The sequence below is a fragment of the Carcharodon carcharias genome, chromosome 1, assembly GCF_017639515.1.
Source record: "Carcharodon carcharias isolate sCarCar2 chromosome 1, sCarCar2.pri, whole genome shotgun sequence".
NCBI lineage: Eukaryota > Metazoa > Chordata > Chondrichthyes > Lamniformes > Lamnidae > Carcharodon > Carcharodon carcharias.
The window spans coordinates 118,445,117-118,455,043 of NC_054467.1; positions in this window are offsets into that span (position 1 = coordinate 118,445,117).

Below are 9,927 nucleotides of genomic sequence, written 5' to 3' on the forward strand. Positions count from 1 at the left end.
TGTGAGGAAAAGCTTTTTTACCCAGAGGGCGGTGACGGTCTGGAATGCACTGCCTGGGAGGGTGGTGGAGGCGGGTTGCCTCACATCCTTTAAAAAGTACCTGGATGAGCACTTGGCACGTCATAACATTCAAGGCTTTGGGCCAAGTGCTGGTAAATGGGATTAGGTAGGTAGGTCAGGTGTTTCTCACGTGTCAGTGCAGACTCGATGGCCAAAGGGCCTCTTCTGTACTATGTGATTCTGTGATTCTGTGAAGAACAGGAATAGGAGAATAGACCAGATGAATGTGTGGCTGGAGAGATGATGTAGGAGGTTAGATTCCTGGGGCTTTGGGACCAATGCCGGGGAAGATGGAACCTGTACAAGCTGGACGGGTTGCACCCCAGCAGGACCAGGGCCAATATCCTCACAGGGATATTCGCTAGTGCTGGAGGACGGTAGGGAGGCGGTAAAACTATGGTGGTGGGGTGGGGGGGAGCCTGAGCAGGGAGACACAAGTGAGGAAAACAAAGATAGGAATGGAAGACATAAAAATAGTAAGCAAAAGTGGAAGGCAGAGGAAACAAAGGCTAGCAGCAAATATGGCCATAGTACAAAATAAAGGACGTATAAAAATATGAAAAAGACAAGTCTGAAGGCAGTGCTTCTGAATAAGGTAGAAAAATTAACAGCCCAGATAGATGTAAATGGGTACAATATGGTTGCGATTACAGAGACATGGCTGCAAAGTGACTTAGGCTTGTATATGAATCCGAGGGTACTTGATATTTAGGAAGAACAGGCATAAAGGAAAAGGAGGCGGGGTGGCATTGTTACTTAAGGATGAAATCAGGACAGTAGTAAGAGAGGATATTGGCTCAGAAAATCTAAATGTAGAATCAGTCTGAGTGGAGCTAAGAAGCAATAGGGGCAGGAAACATTAGTGGGCATTGTCTATAGGCCTCTAAACAATAGTGCTAAGGTAGGGATTGGCATTAAACAGGAAATTAGAATTACATGTAACAAGTGTGCTACAATGACCTTGGGTGACTTTGATCTACATATAGACTGGGAACACTAAATTAACAATAATTCTGTGGCAGATGACTTCTTAGAGTGTGTACAAGATTGATTTTTAGATGCATATATCAAGAAACCAACTAGGGAACAAGTTATCCTAGATTTGGTACTGTGCAATAAGGGCCTAATTAATAATCTTGTTGTGCGGGTTCCTTTAGGGAACAGTAACCATAACATGATAGAATTCTTCATTACAATGGAAAGTGAAGTAACCCGATCTGAAACTAGGGTCCTAAATCTAAGCAAAGGAAACTACAAAGGTATGAGGGATGAGTTGGCTAAGATAGATTGGGGAAAAGACAATGGCTAAGATTTAAGTAACAAATGTATGCATTGCAACAGTTATACATTCCTTTCTGGTGCAAAAACACAACAACAAAATCAGCCCATCCATAACTAACAAAAGACATTAAGGATAGTATTAGATCCAAAGAGCAGTCATAAAAAGTAGCTAGCAGAAGTAGCAAGCCTGAAGATTAGGAGCAGTTTAGAGTTCAGCAAAAGATTGATTAGAAGGGGAAAAATATGGTATGAGAGTAAACTTGCAAGGAACGTAATAAAGGACTGCAAAAGCTTCTATAAGCTTGTAAAAAGAAAAAGATTAGTGAAGGCAAATGTCGGTCCCTTACAGTCCAAAATGGGAGAAGTTATAACGGAGAACAAGGAAATGGCAGAGCAATTAAACAACTACTTTAGTTCTGTCTTCATGGAGGAAGACACAAATAACTTCCCAGAAATGCGAGGGAACCAAGAGTCTAGTGAGAAAGAGGAATTGAAGGAAATTAGTATTCCTGAAAAAAATACTGCTAGAGAAATTAATAGGACCGAAAGCCAATAAATCCCCAGGACCTGATAATCTGCATCCCAAGGGTCTAAAAGAAGTGGCCATTGAAATAATGGATGCGTTGGTTGTCATTTTCCAAAATTCTGTAGATTCTGGAACAGTTCTGGCAGATTGGAAGGTGGCATATGTAACCCCACTATTTAATGAAGGAGGGAGGGAGAAATCAGTTAGTACAGACTGGTTAGCCTAACATCAGTAGTTGGGAAAATGCTAGAGAGTATTACAAAGGATGTGATAACAGGACACTTAGAAAACATCAGCGGGATTAGACAAAGTCAACATGGATTTATGAAAGGTAAATCATGTTTGACAAATCTAATGGAGTTTTTTGAGGACATAACTAGCAGAATAGGTAAGGGAAAACCAGTGGATGTGGTATATTTGGAGTTTCAGAAAGTTTTTGATAAAGTCCCACATAAGTGGTTAGTGTGTAAAATTAAAGCACATGGAACTGGGGGTAATATATTGGCATGGATTGAGAATTGGTTAGCAGACAGGAAACCGAGAGTAGGAATGAATGGGTCTTTTTCGGAGTGGCAGGCGGTGACTAGTGGGGTACCACAGGGATCAGTACTTGGGCCCCAGCCATTCACAATATATATCAATGATTTGGATGACGGAATCAAATGTAATATTTCCAAGTTTGCTGATGACACAAAACTTGGTAGGAATGTGAGTGGTGAGGAGGATGTAAGAGGCTTTAGACAGGTTGATTGAGTGAGAAAATACATGGCAGATGTAGTATAATGTGAATAAGTGTGAAGTTAAACAATTCAGTTGGAAAATCAAAATGGCAGATTATTATTTAAATGGTGATAGATTGGAAAATGTTGATGTACAAAGGGACCAGGGTGTCCTTTTACACCAATCACTAGAAGCAAGAAGGGTCGGCTATATAGGGCAGGACTTTACCCTGTCGAGGGAGAAGTTGAAGCATGTGCACGCAAGAGGCACGCCTCTGATCGGCGTCCCCAATCGCCAGCTAAGTGCTGCCTCAGGGAGATAGGCTGTACAATAAAAAATATTAAAAATAGAAAAGAATCCCTGACATGTCCCCTCATGTCACTGTCACTTGAGTTGGGACATGTCTATAACTTTTTTAAAAAGTTTAATTAAATTTTTTAAAACCTACATGAAACTCATCCCGCCATGAATGAGGTTTTATGCTTTTTCTAATTCCCGTCAGGGCTCCTGGCCTGCCCGCCAACCTTAAGGTTGGATGGGCAAGTCCATTAATTATTTCAATGACTCTGTCAATGGCCTCAATTGGCCAATGACAGGTCGGCGGGCGCACAGCTGATTTTGCTGCGCCCTTGCCTACTGGAAAATTTAAATGGAGTGCAGTGAAGTCAGGCCACCTGAAGTCGCCACGCGTTATTTTATGCGTCGGCAAGCAGGCCCCGCCCACGCTCGCCGACGGGAAAATCCTGCCCAATAAAATTCTGACATGGCTGGATAGACTGGAGGCATGATTTATGTTTCCTCTGGCTGGGGGGTGGTCCAAAACAAGGAGTCACAGTCTCAGATAGACCATTTAGGACTGAAATAAGGAGAAACTTCTTCACTCAGAGGGTGGTGAACCTGTGGAATTCTCTGACACAGAAGGCTCTGCAGAAAATGTCAATGAATATATTTAAGAAGGAAATAGTTTTCTAGACTCTAAAGGTGTCAAGGGGTAAGGGGAGAGAGCGGGAGTATGGCTTTGAAATAGAGGATCAGCCATAATCATGTTGAAGGTGGAGCAGGCTTGAAGGGCCAAATGACTTACCCCTGCTTCCTACTTTCTACATTTCTATCTTTCTATACACGGTTTATGGAGGCAGCTGGCCATTTAAATCACCATCTGCCTCCACTAAAGTGGGATTTTAGTAGGCCAGAAGTGTGAAACCCAAAGTGTGCTGATTAGAACAGGTAAGAGGAGGTCTGAACTTGGTGGATTTTCTTGGGCAGCCAGGGTATCCCTTTGGATAGGTAAGATGCTCCTTTGGATAGATTCCTGGAGCACTTTTGGGGCAAGTAAGGAGTGGGGGAGTTAAGTCACCACTTTTGGAAAGCTAAGACACTCTTTGGTATTATTAAAAGTAAACATGAATGTGGATAAAAAGTGCATAAACTCATTGGAACTGCCAAGCTGTCAAGGAACTGTCAAAACAGTCAAGGGACTGTCAAAGGATATTATGTGAGTTGTCATGGAGGGGGTAAGGGCAAAATGTGGCGGGGGAGTGGTATAGCTTGTCACGGGGGTATGAGAGGCCATGGTGCGTACTGGGGGTCATGTGGTGGCATAGGTTGTCATGAATGGTGCATGGGTAGTGTGTGGGGCTGTGAGGGATTATGAGAGATGAGGGGTAGAGGGATTTTTTTTTATTCTTTTAAAAATTTGATACAACACAGTGCCTCCGCATCCAGAAGCCTCTGCACTCATTCCTGGACTGGTAGGGTCAGGTGTGTGAGGGGGTAGGGTGGCAGCTGAGTGGGTGGGGGTTAGGGTGGCAGCTGAGTGGGTGGGCATAGGGTAGCAGGTATGTGGGTGAGGGGACAGCGTGGCAGATGGTTGAGATGGTAGGTTGGAAAGTGGGTGGTGAGGGGTTGGGGTGGCAGGCAAGTCAGTGAGGGGGTATGGTGGGTCAGGGGTGTAGTTGGGTGGTTAGGAGGGCGCTAGTTGGAGTGTACTGTGTGGAGTCAGGGGGGTTATTTGTATAGTTACCCAGGAGTAAGAACTGGTTTTAATCCTTCTAACATTCTAACATTTCCTGGGTAACTATTCAGATAAGTGAGTTGGAACCCTCCAAAGTCTCTAACTCAGAGCTTTGAAGGGTCCCAGATGCAGGGGAATTGCCCATCAGAAGTCCAAACTTTCCAGGCAATTTCCGCATAGTGCGTGCCTTGGGATTTCTGATGGGACCCCAGCTATCCTCTGGGTTCGTCCAGTGTACAACCATCCACAAATCAGAAGTCATGGGCCAATGTCTGAGGGTTCCTTGAACTTATGCCAACAAGTGTAATAAGTATATTGGAAAAAGAACACTTGTTATTTACTTGGTAAATACTGATTGGATGATCCAACTTGGTCTCCTCCAGAGGTGCCCGGCATGACTGATGCCAGTCTTCAGCCAATTCCACTCACTCCACGTGCTTACAAGAAATGGCTGAAGGCACTGGTTACTGCAAAGGCTCTGGGCCCTGACAATATTCCAGCAATGGTACTTGTGCTACAGAACTTGTTGTGCCCCTAGCAAAGCTGTTCCAGTACAGCTACAATGCTGGCATCTTCACAGCTATATGGAAAATTGCTCAGGTATGTCCTGTAAACAAAAAACAGGACAAATCCAACCCGTCCAATTATCGCCCCATCAGTCTGCTGTCCCTAATCTATAAAGTAATGGAAGGAGTTATCAACAGTGCTATCAAGGGGCAATTGCTTAGCAATAACCTGTCGACTGACGTCCACTTTGAGTTCTGCCAGTGCCACTCAGCACCTGACCTCATTACAACCTTAGTTCAAACATGGACAAAAGAGTTGAACTACCGAGGTGAGTTGAGAATGACTGCCCTTGACATCAAGGCTGCATTTGACCGTGTGTGGCATCAAGGAGCCCTAGCAAAACTGAAGTCAATGGGAATCAGGGGGAAAACTCTCCACTTATTGGAGTCAGACCCAGCACAAAGGAAGATGGTTGTGGTTGTTGGAGGTCAGTCATCTCAGCTCCAGGATATCACTGCAGGAGTTGCTCAGGGTAGTGTCCTAGGCCCAACCATCTTCAGGTGCTTCATCAATGACCTTCCTTCCATCATAAGGCCAGAAGTGGGGATGTTCGCTGATGATCACACAATGTTCAGCACTATTCGTGACTCCTCAGATACTGAAGCATGTCCAAATGCAGCAAGATCTGGACAATATCCAGGCTTGGGCTAACAAATGGCAAGTAACATTTGCACCACACAAGTGTCAGGCAATGACCATCTCGAACAAGCGAGAATCTAACAATCGCCCCATGATGTTCAATGGCATTACCATCTCTGAATCCCCCACTATCAACATCCTGGGAGTTACCATTGACCAAAAAATGAACTGGACTAACCACATAAATACTGGTCAGAGGCTAGGAATCCTGTGATGAGTAACTCATCTCCTAATTCCGCAAAGCGCGTCCACCATCTACAAGGCACAAGTCAGGAACGTGATGGAATACCCCACACTTTCCTGGATCAGTACAGCTCCCACAACACCCAAGGAGCTTGACACTGTCCAGGATAAAGCAGCCTGCTTGATTGGCACCACCATCCACAAATATTCACTCCCTCCATCACCAAAGAATAGTATCAGCATCGTGTGCCATCTACAAGATGCACTGTAGGAATTCATCAAGGCTCCTTAGACAGCACCTTCCAAACCCATGACCACTACCATCTAGGAGGACAAGGGCAGCAGATAGATGGGAACACCACCACCTGGAAGTTCCCCTCCAAGTCACTCACCACCCTGATTTGGAAATATATCACTGTTCGTTCAGTGTTGCCGGGTCAAAATCCTGGAACGCCCTTCCTATCATTACTGTGGGTGTACCGACACCAGATGGACTGCAATGGTTAAATAAGGCAGCTCACCACCACTTTCTCAAGGGCAACTAGGGATGGGCAATAAATGCTGGCCCAGCCAGCGAATCTCACATCCCAAGAATGAATAAAAAAATATATACCTTGCGGACAAAGAATGTATCATGGCATCTCAATGTGGGACATAGATTACATCCTACTCCTTAACATGACCTATCTGCCACAAGTGGATTATCAAGCAATGAAAGGATAAATTACAGTACGTTGGTGTCCACTGAGCATAGAGATTTGAACAGTTTCTCAGTAAAATCTATTCATTAAATTAATGTTGAATAATCAAATCTATCAAACAATAGCAAGATTTGAATTCAATGGTTGCATATGATTTGCAAGGGTATAAGCTTAGCAATGTTAATGTATGAAATCCTTTAGCTATTATTTTAACAAAAACATTATTTTTTTTAATATAAAAGAATGCAATATAAATGTAAGTTGTTGCATTTGTTTCAATGTTAAAATGAGGCTCCCGTTCCCATTTCATAACAGGATGTCTAAAATTCTTACGTCCTTGTTGGAGTTTCTACTGCATAACTTTATATCACAGAAGTTCATGACAGCTAGTTCGCTGCATTTCAAGTAAATTAGTTAAATTTCTGTCTCTTGATTAAGATGTTAGGATGCACTTTCTGAGTGTGATGCAGCTTTTGGAACAGCAACATAAATGAATACATACAAATTCAGTCCAATTATCATTAATGGTGATTAGCGATAAGATAAGCAAATATCCCAAATAATTTCAACCAGTTTGCAATTAGGAAATGAATTACAAAGATACAATTTCCTTGAATATAGAGCACAGAAATGGGCCATTTGACTCAAGCAGCCTATCTCAAACTTTTTGATCCACTCAGCCTCCTCTCATCCTTCTTCATCTAACTATCCAACTCTATCGGCATAACCCATTATTCCCTTTCTCATAGACTCAGACGTTTACAGCACAGAAGGAGGCCATTCGGCCAATCATGTCCATGCCGGTCAACAAAGATCTGACTACATTAATCCTACTTTCCAGCGCTTGGCCCATAACAATGCAAGTGAATATCTAAAAACTTCTTAAATGTTACGAGAGTTTCTGATTCAACCACCCTTTCAGACAGTGAGTTCCAGACTCTCACCACCCTCTAGGTGAAAAAATTTCCCTTCAACTACCCCCTTAGCCTTCTACTGCTTACCTTAAATCTATGCCCTCTGGTTATTGACCACTCTACTAATGGAAAAAGTGCCTTCCTTTCCACCCTATCTATGTCCCTCATAATCTTATGCACTTCTATCAGGTCCCCTCTCAAACTTCGCTGCTCCAAGCAAAACAACAATAGCCTATCCAATCTTCCCTCAATAGCTCAGACCCTCCAGCCCAGGCAGCATTTCGGTAAATCTCCTCTGCACCCTCTCCAGTGCAATCACATCCTTCCTATATTGTGGTGACCAGAACTGTACGCAGTGCTCCAGTTGTGGCCTGACCAGCTTTTTATACGGTTCCAACATAACCTCCCCGCTCTTGTATTCTATGCCTCAGCTAATAAAGGCAAGTATCCCATATGCCTTCTTAACCACCTTATATGTCTACCCTGCTACCTTCAGGGATCTATGGATATGCACACCAAGGTCCCTCTGATCTTCAGTACTTTTCAGGGCCCTACCATTCATACTGTAATTCCTTGCCTTTTTAGCCTTCCCTAAGTGCATTACCTCACACTTTTTTGGGTTGAATTCCATTTGCCACTGCTCTGCCCACCTGACCAGTCCATTGATATCTTCCTGTAGTTTACGGCTATCCCCCTTGCTATTTACCACCCTACCAATTTTTGTGTTGTCTGCGAACTTCTTGATCATACCCCCTACATTTAAGTCCAAATCATTAAAGTACACCACCATCAGCAAGGGCCCCAGCACTGAGCTCTGTGGAACCCCACTGGAAACAGATTTCCAGTCACAGAAACATCCCTCTACCATCACCCTCTGTTTCCTGCCTCTCAGACAATTTTGGATCCAACATGCTACTTTGCCTTGGATCCAAGGGCTTCTGCTTTCTTGACCAGTCTGCCATGAGGGACCTTATTAAAAGCCTCGCTGAAGTCTATGTAGACCACATCAAATGCATTTCCCTCATTTCCTCATATGCTTATCCAGCCTTCACTTAAATGCATCTTTACAGGGAAGACTGCACATGTGGAACTCTATTTACACCAAAGCTGATGCCTGCAGAGAATTGGTTACATCCTTGAAGGAAAGGGACTGAAATTTTGGCTTGAATGAACTGTGCAGTTAAAACTAACATTCTGTACGGAAGAATTGTACAGCTGGAAATGGCACCATGTAGACATTTGGATTGTCTATAAGATTCATGAGATAGTCTTTGTGGTGTCTGCTATTCCATGTATAACTTATAGTTTTTACCAACTGTGATTTGCCTGTTAATTTATGTTTAATTTATGTTCATTCTGATTCATGTTAAAGTGCAAGTTACAAGAAGTGAAATCTTGTTCAGTAAATTCCTTCATTTGAGTGTGTTGTGGTCACATCAAATGCTCGTAAAGCATATTAGGAGATAATTTACTTTTAAAAAGCAACATGGAATACTGTACCTTGTCAAAATGGACTCCAGAAAATCAGATGATTTATTTTGTGGTTTCTGTACAGACAGAGACAGATATGTCTGATCATATCTCTGGGGAGTTACTTAAAATGCAAATGACCTTACCAGGTGCTGATTGACTACCCCTCACCATTTCAATGGAAGAGACTTAAAATAACAATGGCTGCCAGACTGGCTGGCCCCATGAAGATGGAATTTCCAATAAATACATTTCAAAGGCTAATCATAGCTGGAATGTTAATGAGATAGCAAACACCCTCCATTGTGCAGTGAATTGCTTAACCATCAACCCATTGTGTGGACAATGGAAAACATCATGACATGACAGAAACCGGTTTGTGATAAAATATACCTGCAAGTACCTTATTGATCGATAAGGGCAGAAAGGGAGTTCAGTCTGGCAGGTGAGGGGTAGTGTAGCAGGTTAATGGTAAACACCACTTATGTTGCCACTGCATTTTAGCAGCATGAAACAGACACTAATAGGATTCTGTCGTCAAGCCAAAAAGATGTTCTTCCTACCACACAAATGAGTAATGTGGCATATGAATTTAAGCACTGGTGCAATGCCAGGTACATAGGCCATACGTCCCAATGACTGGCGGATCGCATCAAATAGCAAGCCACCTTCAGCTGTTAGCAATAGGCAGAGTACTGGCCGTACTCAACCAACTCATGCTTGCAAAACATCAGAACATAATGTTTAACATTAGATGTGATTCCATGATTGGGCACCATTTGCTGAACATCCCAAGTGTGCTAAGAATTACACTAACAACCAATTTAAGATTATCAGCCCGGCTCGCAATGT